Source organism: Psammomys obesus, unplaced genomic scaffold (assembly GCF_907164565.1).
Source record: "Psammomys obesus unplaced genomic scaffold, mPsaObe1.curated_primary_1811, whole genome shotgun sequence".
Lineage (NCBI taxonomy): Eukaryota > Metazoa > Chordata > Mammalia > Rodentia > Muridae > Psammomys > Psammomys obesus.
Window position 1 is genome coordinate 19,756,478 of NW_026596109.1, and position 14,597 is coordinate 19,771,074.

Genomic DNA, 14,597 nt, shown 5'->3' on the forward strand with positions numbered 1-14,597 from the left:
TTTTTTTTTTTTTTAAACCTACTAGCACTCCAAAATTGTTCCTGGATCATTTTTTCTACAGGATCATTTGCTTTGTAAGCATGTCACTCAGTTTTGTCTGACTGATCTGCAGGGCTAGAATTAAACATTATTAATAAAAGTTCCAGCAATTACAAAGCACCACATTAAGTCCTCAGTCCATGTTTTGAAAGGTTCTAGGACATTAATGTGGAAATGGTTGTCAGGTTTGGGAAAGGAAAAAAATAACTTTAAATTTTTAGCTCTGAATCAATGTTTCTACTTCAGGGTTATCAGAGCCTGTCTACATGCATTCCCACCATGCTGCTACCTCTGGCTTCGGCTGTGCAGAGGGAGAGCAGAATAACAGCAACCATCCAGCACTGCTTCTCTGCATGCGTGGAGAGGATTTCAATCTTCCTTCCATGTTTGGTGCTAGACGTTTCTAGGAAGCAGCTTGTGTTATGCTTCTTAGATGGGTCCTCTTAGAATATGCCCCATCTTCCTCTCGTCTGCTGTTGTCTCCAATGATTATATCCCTACTTAACACCTGTAAGGGTGACAGATCTTGCTCCCCCTCACAAGACGTCACCAGGAGCACCAGTGCAGGAAGGCTTAGCCTCTTGAGCCACCCACCAACTCTTGATACCAACCAATACCTGGACCAAAAATCCCCTCCCCTTTGACAAGAGATGGGAGGCGTCTGGGAGAAGAGTGGCTGTTGTTGCCACCATTGATGATTTACTGGCCCAGGATGATGTTCTATGGAATCTATCTCTCTGGTTTTCTCTTATTCCACTGTAGTCATCTGCTACGGGTTTCAAAGAAAATAATGTTTAAATTGACTTTCAACAACAAATAGGAAGTATTATTTATCCACAGATTATACAGGTAAAAGCCTGTAAAGACTAAAGAACTACAGGACTCTGGTCACTGTATAGACAGACAGGCTGTGTAGACTAGACTTCACCAACGTCCAGTAGTTCTCCTTAAAGAATTGAGTCCTCTCTTGGTGTGACTTATTCTCCACTATAGAACATGCATTTCTCCTGAACTGACTCTTCCACAGATCACCACTTTTCCAAAAGAGGACCTCAATTTTTCATCTAAATATACTGGTAAGCGACGGGCACCATCAGTTTTCCAAATATTACTATGTTTGAATTCTCTGATGAACACATTTTTGGCTCAAATGGGGCTCATGCCCCCCTTCAAACAAAAGTCTCATCCAAGCATCCTCTTGAATGTAATGAAGAGAAAATTACTAGTTTCAGGGAAATGGTGCAGCCACAAGTCAGTGCACCAGTTAAAGAAGTCATTAGGGTCGTAGTGACTTCCTAGAAAGGTAGGGACTTAGTGGCACTGAGTGTTCTCCAAGGAAAAGGTATGTGTGTGAGTGTGGGTGCATGTGTGAAGTGTACGTCTATGCGTGCCCATTTCAAATATGTTTTCCATAGCTCAGATGGTGCCCCAATGAAGTAGATCCAAAGCTGTAATTGGACTCATATCTACCTGCGGCTACATAGGGAGCTTTCATATTTTTTGTGTGTGAAAAGTATCTTCTTGAATGAGCACTAAAGAAGGGGAAGCTCTCTTCCTGTGTTTCTGATCTTCTGTGTGAGCTTTTGTGTAATGAGGAGCATCTTCTGAATGGAGATCAGGGCCTGGCAGCTGCTGTGGAACCTGTCACTGACCACCTTTGTTGGCAGCAACGTGAGGCTGCCCTGAGGTCAGCCACTGTTAACCTTCTCCATGGTTTTCATCTCACACTCCCACAACCTTTCCATGGAGCCTTTTAAAAGTGCATTTTTAAAGTACCATTTGTTTATATGTGCTTTGCCACCAGGATGAGTTCTTCTTTGGGAGCCTAACAGGGTGAGTAAAACCAAGGGGATTAGAGAAAAGGCAGTCCCTAACTGTTTAAAAAATATGAATGCTTTGTTCAAACAGCACCTTTCTTTTGAACTAATTCTTGGTCTGGTTTTCTCTGATTCCCATCTACATGCCCTTTTTTGCATTAATGTCACATTTCTGAATACTGGAATATTTTGTGGCACACTTGAAGGAATTAAATTGCGTCCACAGCTATCACAGAATTCACAGGGCTGCTCCTTATCACTACACTGCTGTTTTGAGTAGCGCTGCTTACTGCCTTGGCTCACTTCATTATGCTCGCAGGAGGCAACGTTCTTCTACATTCTAGAAACTGCTCCATTTTATTTTCCATTGGTTTGGTGTTCCACATAATAAAAGCAGTAGTAATTTATTTATCTTTAAGAACGCTGTACCTTTCATCTTGAGACTAGTGAAATTGTTCCAATGCATAGGCATAACTATAGTTTTGTTACAACACAAAAGTTATGTTGATAGAAATTTGGTGGCTCATATCTAATACTTCAAGGAATCTCAGTATATTCTCCCACAGCTGAAGAACACCATTCTAATATTATTTGGGTAATACTTTCTGATGGCTAATCTTTTCCTAGATTCTCTGAAAATGCACTGCATATTTCTCACCACCTATCCTCAGATTTTCCTTGATGTGATACTTCTGGTTTTGATGTGAGGTCTTAGGGGAAGATGTTTATTTACATAAAATTTTAGTAAAGAAGCAGTCATGAAATATCTTACCTCTCAAGGAATGCAAATTGCAGCTGTAAACACATGTAATCTAAATCTCAAAAAATGTTAATAAATAAATAAATAAATAAATAAATAAATAAATAAATAAATAAATAAATTTCTGCACTACCCTAAATCATTTCTGGCATGACACATTGGCTATTTTATAGCAAACTATTATCCCATAATTAGAAGAGAACCCTCTTGCTAGAGGTCTATTATAATTATATTTTCTAATATAAGAGCAGAGGTTATTTATGAGTAATCTTTAAATATGGGCCAATGCATTATGAATAGTGTGTTTGGATGTTGGCAGTTTTGTTCCCCATGGTGAACAACACCAATAATCACACTCCATCCAAACCAGCAAGTGAAGCTGAGCTCTCCTCTCTCCATTCTTCCTTTCACTTCAGAGACGGTGTATTTGTATCTTCTTGATGATCTAACCCTTTGCAGGTCAGTTATTATTATGGCAGCCTACTGACTTGTGTGGGTGTAGGATCCCCAAGAGGATAGGGCAGTCTTTTCTGCCCAGCCCATCAGGGCTGGATTTGTCACCAAGGCTCAGGCTATGCCACATAGTCAGTCATAGAACCAGGCTGCCTTAGCTACGACGAAAAAACAGTTAAGTACACCTAAACTCTGAAAATCGCCTTGAGGATATTCAAAATGATGCATGGGAGAAGTAGGAGAAAGAAAACAGAGGAGAGGAGGGGAAAGGTGAGGAGGGGAGAAGAGAGGAGAGGAGGATAATGGAGAAGGGGAGGGGAGGGGACTGGAGGGAAAGGGAGAGGAGGAGAGGAGAACTGTGCAAAACATAGCAGAGGACTGGTGGGGACCATGGCCTGGCATCTGTTGTTTCCTGATTTCCATTCACTCCCACTGTGACTCTAAATCCAACACCTACACAAAAATATGACTGTTTTCTCTCATATGTGGAACTGAGCGAGTCAAAGGAAACGAAGATAAGTGAGGGACTATTAGGGATGGGGAAGGGAGAAGGGATCGTTGGGAAGGGGATTTAGAAAGTGCAAGGGGTGAATGTTATTAAAGCAATTATGTGCGGATATACTTGTATGCAAGTAATGAAATCTGTTGTAGAGTTAAAATGAGCTACTTTTTAAAGACCTTGGGGCTGAAGAGATGGGTAGGAAGTTAAGTACACTTACTGTCCTTGCAGAGGACCCAGCTCAGTTCCCATTCTTGCTGGGTCCTCACAACTGCCTGTAACTCTGGCTTCTGGGGATCTGAGGCCTGATTCTGGTTTCTGAGGGCACTTGCACCCATGTAACACACACACACACACACACACACACACACACACACACACATACACACACACACACACACACACACACACACACACACACACACAGAAATTGATATATCTTGCTGTGTATTGGCTCTTTAACAGTGTGTTTCTATCCAAACCCTTTTGTTCCTTCTAGATTGGTGAATTCTACCAGAGAACCATACACACTGCGCCTTAACATTCTGCTTCGCTTGTGTAGTCTGGGAATGACTGACTCTTACAGAAATGCCAAGCCAGGCTGCCCAGTAGTGAAGGTGGAGTGGAAAGCAAACAGAGTCCATTTTGGTCCTTGTCCAAGACTTCATGCCTTCCCAGCATACATACTGACCACAGGTGCCATTGCTCAGACCTCAGCTCCAATGCTGAACTTGCATGAAATGTTTCCTGACCTACAGGGAATTATGTAAATCTAGCCCATTTGGTATGCCTTGGGGTCTCTGTGGCTTCAAGATACATTGTTAATAGAGTTCACTCCAATGTCTCCACTCTAAGCCTTTTTCTCTTGGCATGGGTGTTCTGCTTAACCCATGAGTAAAACCCAGCCCCCTAGTTGGCTCCCCTTGCACCCGCTGCCTCTCAGGCCTTGAATGCTGATGTGTGCTGGAAATGAAGGAGCTTTGAAACCCCTGTTGACATTGGTCTAAGATCTCTGTCTGAGGTACTATCAGGAAATTCGCAGGGCATTCATCAAAATCAAGCTGATGCAAGCGTGAATAGTCACAAGAAAGAAACCTTTTATGCTGAAAACTGCTGAAGGCTGGAAAGGGGCTAATTTATTTAAATTATCCCTCTAAGTGTCAAGCCCCACTTTTTCTGGAAGGAGCTGACAAGGGTGGGTTAAAGAAAGTTTCTCAAATTTATAAATAAATTAGTGATGGTAAAAAGTTAACCTGGGAAATGGGAGTACCTGAAAGTGATCTCTATCAGTGCCGGTGGAGAAAACACAGCTTTCTGCTCTTAAGCTTTTAAATGTCAGCAAATGGCACTTTGGTAGATCATTTGCTAATAATGATTAAATTTCTCATTAAAATGTTTCCTTCATTATTCTTCAGGTATAAATGTGTAATTCAATGATTGTTACATCAATTACACTTAAAAAGCTCATTAAAATACTGAAATATTATCTTATAGTCAGAGTACGTTAAGAGTACTGTACTAATTATAAAAGAAATAAACTCTTATAATAGCACCATTTGAACTGAGCCTTATAAATTCTTAATGTAAAGCTAACATGTAAAGTTTAAATCAAATATATAGATCCAATAAAACAAAACCTTTTTAATCTTGTTTTACCTTCAAAAGGGTTCTGATTATTGTAATTAAATAATGCATGATATAATAAAGACCTAGACCATGTGATTATTTCATTGGCAATTGAATGTTGATGCTTTTTATTTATGCAAGCAATGTATCACAGGGAATATGTATCAAACATTAAAATATTAATACAATTACACCTAGGCTGCTGAACCAATAAAAAATCTGTGACATGACTCTGCTGATGATATGAGGACAGTTTGAAATACTTTTTAAATTTTAATGCTTGGATGTGCTGGGTTATGCTAATTTTACTAAGAAATAATGTGTCCAAGATTCACTGTTGTGATTTTTATTCTTGTGTGTGAACTCAATAACAAGTAGCATTTGCTTCTGCTCACGTTTGACCATTCATTTTTGTTGTCATTTTAAGGTATAAAGAGCTGTGGAGTTTGCAGCTTCTTTTAAGAATGTTCATATTATAATGATCTTTCTCTAATATTCCCATTTGTGAGGTCTCATAGTTCCTTTAAACAGAATATGCTACTGTCTTTAGGGTTGTTTGTTTGTTTGTTTTAACAGAAAGAAGAGTTAGAGTTATTCTTTTATTGTTAGCTTTCTGTCAAATGACTGCCCTTAGGTCTCTGAGCCTATCCTAAAGCTCTTAAGGTTCTCAACCTTCCTAATGCTGCTACCTGCTTATATAGTTCTTCATGTTGTGGTGACCTACAACCACAAAATTTCTATTTTTGTTGCTACTTCATAACTGTAAACTGTGCTTACTGTTATGAGTTGTAGTGTAAATATCAAATATGCAGGGTATCTGATATGTGGCCCCGTGAAAAGATCACAGCCCATGGGTTGGAAAACATGCCATAAGTGCGTGTGTACACCCAGAGTTCCGTCTTCCGTCACTGCAAAAGAGGGCCAAGATGCCTTTGTTCTATTCACAGAGGAACACACTTATATTTAATCCTTGTCTCACAAGTGCATCATAGACACAGAGTTCCTGCTTGTTTGTCTAATGAAATATTTGCGTGGTTCTGAGAACCTTCTTTGCTTCTAAAAGACTCAGCTTCTTACCCCAGCTAAGGTAGATGTTCGATCCTATCCCACTGGACAATAGCCAATGCAGAAGGATGGGAAGATGCAAGGGTGGTTCCAGGCGAGGGAATCAAACCTAATAACCACACAGCTTTCTTCCTTTTCCTTGCTTTCCCTTGCTTTCTTTCTTCTTGTTTTGTTTGTTTTCAGAGAGAGAGAGAGAGAGAGAGAGAGAGAGAGAGAGAGAGAATCGCCCTTTAATCCAAGCTAGCTTCTAACTCAGATTCTCCTGCCTTAGCCTCCTGAGTGCTGGCCCTGCAGACACACATCAATCAGCATACCTAGCTGTTTCCATTGTCACATTTTATGGGACCAACTCATGCAGCCCCAAGAGGTAAAAGGGTTGCATAGGCATGCCTCTTGACCAAGGCTAAGATTGAGATCTAAGAATATTTGTATCGTTGGACCCTCCACTCGGCCATGGTTATCTAGAAGACCCGACAAGCATTCCGCTCCTGAAGCAAATGCTGCTTGACATCTTCGTTTACCAAAGAAGTGTTACAGATGATATGGGAGCTCTGGAGGCGATGAGAAGTGTTGCGCCTATAAACAGGATATACACACTGCCCCAATTTAATCACAATTCAAGATCTCAGAGGTGTACTCCAGAGCAATAGCAGAGTGGGCCTCATCTTTGCCTCTCCTTCCAATGACTGTAGTTCCCCTTTTAGCAATGTCAAGTGTATTTGCTCCCTCTTTTCCTATATGAATAAGTAGTCACGGCTAGAGATGATAAAACACAGTTGATCATCATGAATGTCTATAGGGTGTCATATTTATGGTCTTCTGCTTAGCTTAAATCTTATTCAGGTTCTAATAGCAAATAGTATAGTCACCACGGGCTGGCACCGCAAAGCATCTGTTCAATTCAGATAAATAAGACCCATGTGCTTGAAGGGCAAGGTTTGAATACACGTGGCCATTGCATAGGAGATGCAGTTCTCCTGCCTTGTAAATAACAAAGGTAAAGGATCATTTGTTAATTGATTAATTATCTTGTAAATGAATTACAGACCTGTGGAGTGGTCTCTAGGCATGTGTAGAAGGCCTCTCTGCTTTCTTTTCTCCTAGGTGCTAGTGATTATGGCACCTTGCCTTCTGAAAGCTGTCACTCACCGCTGAGCCCAAAGCCCAATGGCAGTTGTCTTTCTCTAGGGACTTGAGAAAATCCCCTAGGCAGATGTGGGTGTGTACACATTTGTATGTATGCATTCATCCAAAGAAGAGCAAATCCCCTTTCCTTCCAATGGCCCCACTCAGTTTACAGTTGTATCCCGGAGCAGGGACCGATTTTCCTTTGCCTTTATTTTTACAAGGTAGAAATGAGCAGAGTCACAATCTTTTGTGAACCCATAGTGCCAAGGATTAAAGATCAGAGAGAGGGGTGTCACAGAGTGCAAACGCTGGTGGGATTGCAGCTCCTTGATAACCACCGAAGAGCCGATAATTAACATTCCTGCTTCAAGGCAGAGGGCCATCGGCCTTGCTGAGGCACACCCAGGGCGCTGCTTCCCTCCCCGCATGGAAGGAGCTGATTTAGTCAGAAAGGTGACAGTCCAGGCTCTTGGCTGGCAGAATCTTCGCATCTTCCCAGTGCCTCCTTCTGTCTTTACCACAGAGACTGTCCATCAGGTTTGTTATGTATGCAGGCTGAGTGAACCCGCCGGGGTTCCTACTTATTTACACTCTTTTTCAAGCTTTGAAGCTGTTATAATCATTCGCTGTCAACTTTGTGCTGACACTGAATTTTATTTTGTGTTTTTTATGCTCGGTTTGGGTCTAAAATACTGGCATCCATACCCGACACTGTAATTCCATGGGTGACTGAACTGACCGAAGGATTCCTGTATTGCTAACACAGCCTTGAAATCCTTCTACATAAGAAATTTCAAGTTTTGTTGATAGTGGACAATACATAGGGTCTCTTGGTTTTGCCTTTTTATCCCGGGTGTGGCCTTCCACAGCGGGCCATGTGCCCTGTTCCATCTTGTTCCGCTGCATCTGCAAGTACAGCTATGGAGTTGTAACAAGCAAAGTTTCCCTCTGCAAGCCCAAGATTGATTTTCAGTGGCTTCCTTTCTCTAAGTCCCAGGGGAAATGGCAGGGCTTGTGATGGACCTTTTTAATCCCACTATATCCTTTTCTGACTGTATGAGCTCGTATAGACACTCCCAAATGTATTCATGAGTCACACCAAAATGTAAGAAACATTCTAGGTGGTCTGAATGACAAGGGACAGATAGATCATAAGGCCCTGGGCAAGGCCACCCGAGAGATATGAGCGATAGGCTTTTAGGGTTCATCGAAGGACGTTTGCATGTTTAAGCTTTAATGACCATGTCCCAGTCATGCAGGGAGTAAACACTGCTTCTGAACAACAGTCTTTCCATTAAGCCCAGATTTCTTAAAACTTGAATGACGGGCACGGAATGATGTTTTCATATTTAAAATGTTCCATGTTCCCATGCAGCAGCCCCCGTCTCTGGTAGGAAATTGTCATGTACTTTGGGGCCCAAAGAGAATGATGCGCAGAAGGGTATGACCCTGTTCTTAACTGGACTTGAGGTAGAGCTGGTCAAGGAGCTTGTGTGCTCGGCCAGTGTAATAAAGTAGACAAATAATTACCAAGCAAATCAAACACACTTACACCTCAGATGATTTGGAAATATTATCTATAATCGGGCACTTCTGTGCTAGGAGGAAAGGTTAATAAAGTAATTTAAAAAAGATTGTGTGGAGTATTATAGACTCTGAAGAGGACTGGCGATCATAATTGTTAATCTCCTGAAACACCAGCTCTGAATTACACAAAGCAGGCACATGTTCTAAGGGTGTGTTCCTCTTCTTACAATATTAGCTTGCTTAATTATCCTTTATGAAAATCTTGTTTCAGATTGTTTGGGGTCTAAAAAAAATGTTGATATGATTATTCTAGTTGACCTGCAGTGCAGATGCCAATCTTAAGATACGCGGGAGAGACTGGTATCTTTGGAAATTAATCGTCAGTATATGTCTGTTAGAAGAGCAACTTTGGAGTGTGTACTAGGTGTGTGCTGGCTGTGCACCTCCAGGCCATCACCGCAGTTGCATGGTGGCAAGACGGTATAACTTCTACAGTAGGGGGGAGCAGGTCTGAGCTTGCAGGTGGTCATTCAAAATCTTTCAGATAAAGCTAGGGTGCCTGGCGTTAGGAGACAAACAAGAAAAAAAAAATCTCTTTGCATTTTAAGTCTATTTTCATCCTAAGTCTTGAAGGAAGTTTCAACCACTGTTTCTTGTGTTGAAGATGGTTTCGTATAGACGGAAAACAGGACGGGGAGAGAACAGCAGACACAGGCCCCAGACCTACCCCTGAGCAGCTGTGTCTCAGGGCACAATGATTACCCTCACGGATGAGATGGGAGTAATAGTAAGATCTACTTCATAGGCCTTTCGAAGACTGGGTAAAAGTCAGGTGATTGTCAAATGCACCTGATTTTAAAAATTAATTAAAATAGCACTTAAATTTTCAACTGGCCACTGAATCTTTTCATCCCAGGCAGTTGTGATTTACGAATACTTAGACACCTTTGTTTATTAGTTAGGTTGTTTATTTACGGGTGGGCGCTCTAGCACTCCAGCAGGGAACTGGAGGTTAGCAGACAGCTTGCAGGAGTTATTTCTACCATGTGCGTTCCAGGGTTGAACTCGGGTTCCAGGCTTGATGGCAAGTGCCTTTGCCCTCTGAACCATCTTGACAGCTAATACTTAAAACTTTTCATGTTTAATAACCAAATCTTTCTCACTTTCAGTTGAACTCAGGGCTAGTAGTAGTTTTCCAATGTAAGTAACTTAACTTGATATTTTTTTTTCCCCTTTTCTTGGAACTGCAGGTTTTCTGGGTAGACTCTGCCTTCTCTTGTCACTTCCTAATGTCTCAAACAGGATATGGATACCCACCTCCTATTCCTTTAAATTCACTTAGTCCTCTGCCTTCCTGAGCACACACATCATGTGACTGCATTGGCATGGAAAATGGACAGTGTTAAACCTAAGGAGCAGTGCTCACATCTTTAAACCATACCTTGGCTTATCTTTGGACTTGGCCACTTTCATCTCTATGAATGACATGTTCTTGGCTGGCTTCCCACCTGCCTCCCTTTCCACTTCCCATTCCTCCTTTTTCCTGTCTGGAGAAAATGTATTATGGGCTCTGCCCAAGATTCAGCTTTCTTCTCTTCACACTTTTCATAGGATCTCTCTTCTCCAGTATCTGCAAAGAACCTCACTACTGCTTCAGTTGCAAGCTGGGGTCTCAGGACTCTGGCCCAAATCCCTCATAAGGACATAAACATGCACTTCTGTCTGGCACTGTGCATATTTCTGCAAAATCAACAGCAGCAACAACAAAACAAACAAACAAATAAACAAAAACCCCCAAACAACACCATAACAGACATTGTGGGTGTCAGAGTGACCAGATTTTGGAAAAAAAAAAAAACCCTAAAGAAAAAAAATCTTTTCTTTCTTTGCTTCTGGTGAATTGGCACTTTAATTTCTGCAGATTGAAACAATTATGAACTGTCTATTTTATGTGATTTCAGTCTAGAACACAGTGAACTTCATAGCATGCTGTCACTATATGATAGAATCACCTGCTAACCCTCATTTCTGCTAGCACGGGGGTGGGGGAGTTTAGAAAAAGGCTTCTGCCCTCACCCACCAGTTGAAACCGTGGCTATGCCATTCAGTCTGAAGGGGCTTTTAGAAAGACTAAACTCAAGTGTCCGTTAGTTGCTTTGTAGGTTCATTTTTTTTCACTTTTTTGTTTTCCAGCAGCAAACAGAGCTCTTGGAACCAGTAGCAAGTTCCAACAAGCCAGTATCTCTAAAGACTTTGGCCCCGGCCAATGTGGTTTATGTTTTCAATGAAATAAATAAAAATTTACAGTAAAGAAATGAATGGGAAACTATCAGAAGGCATTGGGATCTTCATGGGGGTTCCTGGCTCATAAAATTGTGGCAAGGTTCTGTGTGTTTCCTGCGAGATAGGGACCGAGCCCCTGCAAGGCTTGAGAAAGGCCATCAGAGCCACAGATGTCCCACATGTGCCGTTGAGAGCATGGCCATCCTCCAGTGCTGGTCACTGAAGAATAGTCTCTTCCTTTTCCTTCTGGAAAGAACAGTAGATCCTAGGGAGAGCTGGAACGTAACCCAAGGGCACAGAGTAGATCGTGGTATGGCAGATGCCACAGAAGGATGAATTGTATTATATGAAACAAAAATCCAGAGAACAAGAGTTCCACCCTGGAAGTCAGTTCCCTCCCCTTCCATGCCCTGTCCTTTGTTCCTCTTTTATGGATCTAAAGTTGTTCTGCTGAGTTGAAGCTTTAGGACATGAGTATGTCAGGGAACTAACTGGGTCGGACCGAGAGCCAGCAGTGACTCTTTGTTTGCCGTGATGGTTTCCTTTGCCGTTGCTTTCAACTATGAGTTTCAGATGTCATATGGTTCTACCTGGAGCAGCCCGGAGAACAGGACAGATGTGGCATGGACTTCAAATCCGAAGATACTGGTTCTCTCCTTCTTCCCTGTCACGTTCTCCTCCTGCTTTCCCTCTCTTCCTCCCCCACCCATGTAGCCCTATCTCCTTTTCTCTCTTCATTCCCCTTTTCTCCCTTTTCTTCCTTTCTTTCTTGATTCCTGTCTGATGCACAGTATAAATTATTTTTGTTTACTGTGATGGCCTGAAATAATTTGCTGCATTTCCTGGCTTATAATATTCATGTCAGTTACTTCATTTCTCAGTGCTCATCTCATATTGCCACACAAGGTTAGACTGTTCCTGCAACCTCTGGAGTCATAAAAACACACACAGGGAACACATGAAAGGAAAAAAGAAAAGGAAATTGTATAACCATTGTATGTCTTTATGTAAGGAAGGTCAGAGCATGATAGCCAATGACTTTTTCTTTAAACAGGGTTGGAAGAATTTCATACTGTGAGTATTTGAAACAGGTTAGAAAAGTAATATAGTCACAGTAATTACTTTCATATGGCAAAATATTTCAGTCAGCAATGACTAGCAATAAAATAAAATGATCACCTTTAGTATATCCATTACAAAAACAATTGTCTAAAATAAGAATGGTTAAGATACTTGGTAGAATATAAAGCACTGATACAAGAGGCCCCTCTCTGTGCACACACACACACAGGCACACACATGCACTTTTCTCAAGCCTCACAGACTACGTTAACAGCAATTTACTTGAAATGTAGGGCCTTTTATAACAGAAAATACCCTAATTAAGGATTTATAAATAAATATACTTTTAGAACCACTATCTTCTATAAAAATGAGTTTTCTTTTAGCTTTTAAGGTTTATAGAAATCACTTATCTGCTTCTTAAAAGATCCCTATTCTTTTTCCTCCTCTCTTTTTATAAATACAGCGAATGTGGAACATCATTAATCCAGTCGTAATATCATCTGATAGTAGCTAATCCCTTCTTAGGCGTCGCTTTTCCTGGACCTTTGGAATATAGAAATGTGCTTTGGCTGTTAGGCATTTTCTTTAAGCACCAATCTATGCTTAATGCCTAATTGCCTCCCTAAAAGACCACCAAGAAAAACGACACCCCTCCAAACTTCCTTCCCTGGGAATCTTAGGAGATTCTGCAGCCCATTATTTTGTCTGCTTAAGGTCAAAGCTACCAAGGGTAGCTCTGGGCTTGTGCTTTGGATGTGGCTATTGGCTCTGACAGGGTGACACAGCCCACTCTGAGATCCTAATCATGTAGAAAAAGTCTGTTAAGCTTGAACCCCTAAGCTGTCTCCACCAAACCAGGGATAACAGTTAGATTTGTTTTTGAATTGACCATTCATTTTGGTCAAGTGAAGAAATTGCTCATGCGCATTTTGTGGTTCCAGAGACAAAAATCTGTGAGTGTCGTGCATGTCTTAGTCTCCCTGCTCTCTCAGAAACATTGAGAATATGCTTATGAAAAAAAAAGTCACCTTGATCATAAGAGCCTGGGGAGAGGTAAGAAAAGCTGGTTGTTTCTCTGAGTGAAAGACAGAGCTGGGAAGGCTGACGTGTTGGAGTGCCTGGACTAAGGGAATCTAACTGCACATATGGGAAGGATTGGGCTTAGGAAGTTTATCTCCGAAACCTATGGTCCTGCCTAATCAGGGAAGACTTGACTCTTCCTTCTTAGATACTAGACCATAGTCACACTACTCACGGTTCTTCATGAGTGATTGATCTTTGGCTTGGAAAAGCCTGCCTGGACTAGGCAGCACTCTCATCCAGGAGAGACACAGTAGGATTAATTTCACCTTTCATCTTCTTTTTCAAAAGTGTTGGCGATGTGATGACCAGTGTATGGGGATTCTTTGTGATAAACATGCTGGTACTAATGTGAGCTTACCTTCTAGGGACAACTGTTAAGAGATTTAAGTAGGCCATCCAGCAGGTACCACATCTCATCTGGGAGGCCAGTAGGACTTCTGTGTGTCTATCAGAGAGGATCTGAACATTCATCGCACAGACAAAAACACTGAGGCCCGAAATGAACAAGAGACTATCTCATCAAGACAGCTGATAGTAAGGATATTACTAGAATCAATTTGGCCTTTCATAAACATACTTTTACTGGCAAACATTCACTCAAAGCTCTGTCTTCTCTGTGAAAAGACATTTTTAAGTTGTTCATTATTACAATATTAAGAAAATACACAGAGTAGTAGTTACTGTGTAAATCCAAACACACATCGGGGAGACTACAATATTGCCAATAAATGGTTAGAAAAACTCAAAACGTACATGTTATAGAATGAAATTGGACTCCTACCCAATGTTATACACAAAAATCAACTCAAGTGAGTTTAAAAACTAATGGAATGCCTACAACTTTAAAACTTCTGAAAGGAAACACAGGAAGCTTCTTGACATTGGGCCACAATGTTTCTGATGTGACCCTGAAAGCAGAGGCAACAAAAGCAGAACTAGACAAGTGGAATGGCATTGAACTACAAAGCTTCTCTGCAGCACAGGAAACAACAGCCAGAGTGAAAAGATAACCTACAGAATGTGAGAAAATATTTGCAAGCCATCTATATGGTAAGGGGTTAATATCCAAAATACACGAGGAACTAGAACAATTTAACAGCCATAAAAACAACAGAACAACAGCCCAATTAGAAATGGCAAAAGGGCCTGATCAGATACGTATCAAAAGAAGATATAATATACAGGTGGCTCAGGGTCCATGTGAAATATATATATATATATATATATATATATATATATATATATATATATA